Raw genomic sequence first — 6,113 nt, 5'->3', positions numbered from 1 at the left:
CATCGCCACCATGACATGAACCCGATTTATGGAGCTGTTCCACAAGAAGTACTACAACTCAGCAGTCATTGCCATAAGGGTGGAAGAGTTCACCAGTCTGAAACAGGGCAACTTGATGGTAGCAGAGTATGCTCGACAATTCGACCGACTAGCCAAGTTTTCACCAGAGTTGGTTGCAGCTTACTTTCTGAGGGTTACCAAGTTCGTTGGAGGACTTAGACCAAAGATTGAGCTAGGGGTTAAGCTAGAAAACCCTGGAACTACTACTTATGTCGATGTTCTAGAAACAGCGATGGAAGTAGAAAGGCTTCAGGCGAATGTTAGTAAGGAGGAGGCCAATAAGCCTGAGCCTAAACAGCAGGGTCAACCTTAGAATGGTCGGAACAACCACCGCAATAGCCATCAGCATAGCAACAATAATGGCCAAAAGAGAATGCATCCTGAGAATAAGCAGTCTGACAATGATAAAAGAGCACGGACAAACAATAGAGGTAATAGGTTGGGTTATGTAGAATACTCACAGTGCTCTAAGTGCCAAAAGAAACATCCTGGTGAGTGCCATGCAAACACCAAGGGATGCTACAATTGTGGTCAGGAAGGTCATCGAAAGAGAGAATGCCCCCAAGTCAAGCCAGAAGAGAAAAAGGACAACAAGATGGTTCCTGCCAGAGTCTTTGCCTTGACCTAGGGAGAAGATGAAGCTAGTAATAAAGTGGTCACATGTCAGATTCCTATCCTCAATAATGTATGTTCAGTATTATTTGATTCATGAGCCACTCATTTGTATATCTCATTAGGAATGAAAGAGAAATTAGACAAACCTTGTGAAAGATTTAGAACTAGGTTTGTGACAGAATTGCGTTCGAGTGAATTATTTCTATCATCACGGATAGTACGAGGCGTGTTAGGAAAATATGTATTGCCTCAATGGAAATAGGTAAGAATATTGCAACTCTAGGCAATATATTACAAATAAATATAGATTGATTAAATAAGGTTACAACTCTATAACTGAAAGTACAAATAAGCAAAAAGAAGAAGAAGAGGAGAAGAAGATAGAATAGTGAAAAATACAACTCTAAGCAAAAGATTACAAGTAAAGTAAAAGTGTTTGAAACAAAAGAAAAGAAGATTACAACTCTAAACAAAATTATAAGTAAATAATACAAGAGGAATGAGAAGAAAAACAATAGAAGAAATAGTAAGAACAAAACAAAGAAAACTCTCACTTACACAACCTAAGTGAAGAGTGTTGGGGATCACCAACTTGAACAAGATTTAAAACCTTTGTCCAAAAGCTTATTTCCCCCTAACTCAAGCACTAAGGGTTCTCTCTCAGATTAAAGGAAATGCTTTATGGAATTATCAAGCCTCAAGGTGTTTCTAGCCAAGTGCTCTAATAGATAGAAATGTTGTGTCTTTCAAGTGAGCTATAGGCTCCTATTTATAGAGTTTAGAGATACCCTTTGAATTTCAAATTCCACCAACCCCTATGGCTGTTACTAATGTTTAATTAGATTAATATGGAATCAAAGTGAGATTTGGGAGTTATTTGGGTTTTTTGAGCCGTTCAATAAAGATTGAAAAAACTGAAAAATTGGTCAGATTTACACTTGTGGCCGCGACCAGGGACATCAGTGGCCGAGGCCACTGCTCTCTGTCCCACAGGCTGTGACCACTGACCAATTTCAGCACTTGAAAATGTGCTATTTTTCCAAACGGTTCCAAACCCTCCCAAATGATTTTGTAACCCCCAAAACACATTATTGGGGTTAAAATCATATCTCTAACAACCATTTCACATATGGCTTTATGAAATTCATCTCAATATTTTGTAACACCAAATTTACACAATAAAGGGTAATATTTGGAAGTTACAAATTTGTAACACCAAATATGTTACATTTTTGGATATATCTCATATATCTAAATATTGTAACTCTCTATCATACGTTACAATATGTGACACTCTTTCTCACATTTATTTAATCTAAAAATTATATTATAAAATAATATAACAAGGCGTACCAATCAAAATTGAGGACGTAGAATTAGAAGGAGACCTGATAGAACTAGAAATCAAAGACTTCGACGTAATACTGAGCATGGACTGGCTAGCAAGGCATGGTGCAACCATCGTCTGTAGTCGTAAGCAAGTGATGTTCGAGACTCCTGACGGTCAGAGACTATGCTTTATGGGAAAAGTTTCAGGACTACGTACGCAACTTATTTTGTCCCTCAAAGCTCAAAGGATGATAGAAAAAGGATGTTATGCATTCTTTGCCAGCGTCACAGATGTGGTAAAGGAAACACCACTAAAGGTTGGAGACGTCCGCATCATAAAGGAATTTCCAAAGGAATTTCCTGATGACTTACCAGGGCTGCCGCCGACTCGGGAAATTGACTTAACAATCGAAATAGTATTGGGCACCGAGCCTATCTCAAAGGCACCATACCGGATGGCACCTACCGAACTCAAGGAGTTAAAGACGCAGTTGCAAGAACTCTTAGACTTGGGTTTCATTGGATCGAGCCATTTACCATAGGGAGCACTGGTTTTATTTGTGAAGAAAAAGGACGAAAGCATGCAAATGTGCATAGATTTCCGCAAGCTGAATAAGGTGACAATTAAGAATAAGTACCTACTACCCCGGATTGACGAATTGCTTGACCAACTCTGAGGAGCAACCTTGTTTTCAAAGATTGATATACGGTCCAGGTACCATCAGCTCAAGGTACGGGAAGAGGATATTCCCAAGACAACTTTTAGAACTCGTTATGGGCATTACGAGTTTCTAGTTATGTCTTTTGGTCTTACCAACGCGCCAAACACATTTATGGATTTCATGAATAGGGTCTTCAAAGATTACTTGGACAAATTCATCGTAGTGTTCATCGTCGATATTTTGGTGTACTCAAAGGACTAAGTCGACCACAAGGAACATTTAAGGTTGACCTTGTTGCGTCTAAAGGAGCATCAACTTTACGCTAAGTTCAAGAAGTGCGAATTTTGGCTTTTGCAAGTAGCGTTCCTTGGGCACATAGTATCCAAGGAAGGAGTTGTTGTAGACCCAACTAAGGTAGAGGCTATGAAGGATTGGCCAAGACCTAAGAACGTGCCAGGAGTAAGAAGTTTTCTGGGGCTAGCAGGCTACTATCAGAGGTCTGTAGAAGGCTTTTCTAAGGTAGGCACTCCGCTCACCAACCTGACCTGGAAGCAACAAAGGTTCAACTGGATGGATAAGTGTGAAGAGAGCTTCTAGTTGCTTAAGGATAAGCTATGCTCAGCACCAGTACTTTGTGTACCGACACCCAATGACAAGTTTGTAGTCTATTGTCATGCGTCGAAGCAAGGTTTGAGTTGTGTGCTGATGTAGAATGACAAGGTAATAGCCTACGCCTCAAGGCAGCTAAAAGAGTACGAGCAATGCTATCCAACACACGATATGGAGTTGGCAGCGGTGGTCTTTGCATTGAAAATCTGGCGCCATTATCTTTATGGAGAACGGTGTGGGATTTATACGGACCACAAAAGCTTAAAGTATTTCTTCACACAAAAGGAGTTCAATATGAGGCAGCGCAGGTGGTTAGAACTAGTAAAGGATTATGACTGCAAAATCCTATACCACCCGGGAAAGGCAAACATAGTTGCTAATGCGCTAAGTAGGAAGAGTTATGGAAGTCTAGCAGCGTTAGCTGGAATAGAAAAACCACTACAGCAAGAGCTGATCAATGCCGGAATAGAAGTAATCATTGGTAAACTAGCTAACTTGTCCATCCAGTCAAGTCTGTTAGAAGATATACGGATTTGGCAAGGGCATGATGACACATTAGTAGCACATATGGATGCAGTTAAAGAAGGCATGGTCACAGATTTCTCTATATCAGGATAGAGGTTCTTGAGACATAAGGACCGATCATGAAATTAAGATGAAGATTTTAGAAGAAGCGCACAATACCCCATACTCAGTTCACCCAGGGTCGACCAAGATGACTCAAGACCTTAAAGCATTGTATTGGTGGCCAGGAATGAAGAAAGATGTAGCGGAGTATGTGTCTAAATGCTTAGTATGCTAGCAAGTGAAAGAAAAACATCACCGCCCTGCAGGCTTATTGCAACTGCTTAGTATTCCAGAATGGAAGTGGGATGACATAGCCATGGATTTCGTGACAGGACTACCACAAAAAAATAAGCAGCACGACTCGGCTTGGGTAGTAATAGATAGACTAACCAAGTTAGCTCACTTCCTGCCTGTCAAGACTACATACACAACAGATTAGTACGTAGACATGTATGTCTGAGAAATAGTAAGACTGCATGGAATCCCTAAGACTATAATACTCGATAGAGGATCGGTGTTTACATCGAGATTTTGGGGAAGCTTGCAGCAAGCCATGGGTACCAAGTTAAGTCTTAGTATGGCATTTCATCCTCAGACTGATGGTCAGTCCAAGCGTACCATTCATATTTTAGAGGATATGTTGTGCGCTTGTGTACTTGATTTCGGAGGATCATGGAGTAAGTATTTGCCGCTGATAGAATTCTCCTACAACAATAGCTACCAGTCAATGATCGAGATGACACCCTATGAGTTACTTTATGGAAGGAGGTTTCGATCACCATTACATTGGGATGAGGTAGGAGAAAGGTAACTTCTTGGACCCGAAGCTATTAGAGAAGCTCTAGATGCAGTAGCACTGATTAGAAAGCGTATGCTCGCTGCTCAGAGCCGTCAAAAAAGTTATGCGGATGTCAGGCAATGTGATGTGGAATTCAAAGTCAGAGATCGAGTCTTCTTAAAGATATCTCCTATGAAAGGTCTGAAGCGGTTTGGGAAGAAAGGCAAGCTTAGTCCCCGGTTTATAGGTCCTTTTGAGATATTGGACAAAGTGGGAGCAGTTGCATATAGATTAGCCCTACCTCCAGCTCTAGCAGATAGTCATAATGTGTTCCACATCTCGATGTTGCGTAGATATGTGTCAAACCCATCCAACGTCCTTAAGTATGATATGATAGCACTCTAGAAAGGCTTGAGTTACGAGGAACGACCGGTTAGCATCCTAGATAGAGGGATGAAAGAATTACGGTCTAAGAGTATTCCAATAGTCAAAGTCCTATGGAGTAATAGTTTTGAACGGGAGGCAACGTGGGAGTTGGAGGAGGACATGTTAGCCCGGTATCCGGAATTGTTTGGTAAGTAAATTTCGGGGACGAAATTATTTTTGGTAGGGGAGAATTGTAGAGTCCCAAAATGTTTACTTAGCTAGCTAGCTAGTAGTAGTAGTAGTTAGTAGTATGTTAGTTACCATGGATTTTGGTTCAAGTCGGGACTTAGTTGGAAACTCATAGCAACAGTTATGGATTTTATAAGTTTAACTTATAGTTTAAGAATATTAATTATAACATACGGTTTGATTAATATTGCTGGTCCTAGATATATTATTTATTATAACCTAAGGTTTAGATAGAACCATTAAGAGCATGACACTTGTCATAATCATGATTATTATGGAATTAAGTATTTTGATGAATATTTTTAATAAAAGAAAGATCTAGAAGCTCTAGAACCTTCCAGCAGCTGTTAGGATCGTATTATGACTCAGTCAAAGTTTTTTTATCCAATTCAAATTATGCTAAAAAAGTGCAAATACGTGTTTAATATATCAACGTATGCCGATATATCGCAGCATAGGGGCCGATATATCGCCTACAGAAGATACGGAAAACATGTCGACTTTGCATGAACGATCGAACGAGGCTTGGGAATAAAGGGGGAGGCAATATATCACTTTTGGGCGGGCGTTATATCGGCTCTATGTGAGTTTTTTTTGAAAATTTTGCTTTTTCAATTTTAAAAATTGCCTTAACCACTTAGACCTGCCTTTGAACGATTTTGACCGAGTTCTGGGCGTCAGTTGAACGAAAAATTCAAATCTTTTACATTTTATAATTATTTATTTATTCAAATTAAAAGGGGTTAGTTTCACTCCTTGAACTCTATAAATAGGACCTAGTGCTCAACCATTTTCTTCATTCTTCAAGCATTTGATCAGAGCCTCCAAGGTGTTAGTGTTACTATAGAGAGATATACTTGGGTTTGGGATAAACGCTT

This window comes from Humulus lupulus, chromosome 2 (assembly GCF_963169125.1).
Source record: "Humulus lupulus chromosome 2, drHumLupu1.1, whole genome shotgun sequence".
Classification (NCBI taxonomy): Eukaryota; Viridiplantae; Streptophyta; class Magnoliopsida; order Rosales; family Cannabaceae; genus Humulus; species Humulus lupulus.
The sequence above is the reverse complement of the archived record's forward strand: the minus strand, read 5'-3'. Positions refer to the sequence as shown.